The sequence below is a fragment of the Nyctereutes procyonoides genome, unplaced genomic scaffold (genome assembly GCF_905146905.1).
Source record: "Nyctereutes procyonoides isolate TBG_1078 unplaced genomic scaffold, NYPRO_anot_genome, whole genome shotgun sequence".
NCBI lineage: Eukaryota > Metazoa > Chordata > Mammalia > Carnivora > Canidae > Nyctereutes > Nyctereutes procyonoides.
Window position 1 is genome coordinate 53243397 of NW_026575135.1, and position 2186 is coordinate 53245582.

Here is a 2186-nt window from a genome sequence, read left to right on the forward strand (position 1 = left end):
GCTCAATGTCACAACCGTGAGATCAGGGCCTAAGTTGAAATCAAGTCAGATGCTTAACCAACTGAGCCATCCAGGTGCCCCAGCAAACACTATTTTAAAAACGTGTAGGGACACTTCTAGATATAGATAGTGGATTAAAGCTTCCCCAAGGCATTTCTCTTTCTTAATTTCTAACAAAAGAAAGTAAATAAAACTACAAGGGAAATTTCCTATCAGCTACCAATACAATCAACTTCAAATTTGGCATCCAAAGAAAGATACAGAAGATTTTGGAATGCTATGGAGTGGCGCAGCACATCTCTGCTTTCTCTCCTGTCCCAAATGCCCAGAAATGGGCAAAATCCTGAACATTCTCCCAAGTGCTCCTGAATCTGAAAGGAAACAGATGTGAGTCATGCCCTTATATTCTTCCTCTTCTGAATGTACCATATTTAAAAGGGTGCTGGGGAGAAATAGGGGAAGCAGGTAGTATGACCCATGGAGCTGACTCAGTTGATGGAAAGAAAACCCTTAAAACAACACTCCAACTGGGAAATTGATGGAAAGCCTGGGTTCTCCCCTTTCCTTGCAAAAGGTATCTAGTATCCTTCTCTCCATCCCCAATCAGGTGACCTGAGCCTTGAGCAGGACATTAATCAGAACCTCAGGACAGGAGCACATGCAGGAATTCCAATGAAGACTGCACTGTGCTTCAGTTGAGCTCTCCTCTCTCCCTTCCTCCCCTCCAACTTCCAAAAAGTGTACAAAATCCAAATACCCTGCCTCTCACTTAGGTCAGAGGGAAAAATAGACTGATCTCAAATAGTGGGGAGATAGTCAATGAGCTCCTCTCTCCTGCCATCATGTTACAGAAGCATAATGTAGGTCTGGACAGAGCTACCAAATCAAGATGAAAAGAAACGGATGCCAACACATGGCAGCACATAATTAATGATAAACAGAGGGGAAAATAGTTGGCAAAAAACAAAGCCTCCTCCCCCTCTCGCCCCTACTCCTATCTCCTGCCAAAGGAAATTGCTTTCAATTGTTTCACATTGAAAACAACTTAATAAGAACACGAATTCAATAATTGAAGGCTCAAAGATAGGATGATAAAATGAAACTTGATAGCAAGGAAACAAAATGAGGACAAAAACAGCATCATGATAGAACTAAGAAATAACTTAGAACTAACAAGAAAGACAACTAACCACACAGTAACTCACATTCCTGAACTGGGGCAGCTAAACAAAGTAAGGAGATTTAAGAAAGTAGAATTACAGAGCACCTGGGTGGTTCCGTGGTTGAGCGTCTGCCTTGGCTCAGGTTATGATCCCAGAGTCCTGGGATCGAGTCCCACATCAAGCTCCCCTCAGGGAGCCTGCTTCTCCCTCTGCCTATGTCTCTGCCTCTCTCAGGAATAAATAAATAAAATCTTAAAACAAACAAACAAAAAAAGAAATTAGAATTACTAGAAATGGAATACATATAAGGATGATCCAACATAAGGATTAACTGGTATCCCTGAAGAAGGAAAATAAAAAATAGAGCCAAAAGAGAATGCCTAATGCAGAAAAAATGTAAACTGCAGATTGAAAGACCCATTATGTTCCAGAAAGGCTGGATTCAGAATGTTTAATACTAAGACATGTCTTGGTTAAATCAATGAACTACAAAACCTGATAGAAAGTGACTTCTTTAGGCATACAAGTAGGACAAAGAGGTCACCTACAAGGGGGAAAATTCAGACTTGTTTTAGATCTTTTCCAGAGAAGAAAGTGCAACATCTACCATACTCTATAGGAAAGAAGGTGAGACCCAAGAATATCATAACTGGCCAAGTTCTGGTTCCAGTGTACAGGCAACAGGCAGACATTCTTAAACATCCAAAACTCTTCTTGATAAAACAGTTTAATGATGAAACTCAGTCCATGAAGAGATGAAATGAAATGAAGAGCTTGCAATGGAGAAGCCTTGATAAAAGGCTTGGAATGCATTTAAATCTAGAATGTATACCAAGTAACTGCAATTATATTTCTACAGAACAGAATATGTTTCTCATAATCCTGGACAATGTAACAATATTAATATAAGTAACAAAAGTCAGGAGGCAGGGCAAGGGAGATTGGCAAGTGGAAAGGATTATGCACGTGTGCGTACACACACAATTCAAATGTATCATTAAAAAAAATGACTGAATATCTTAA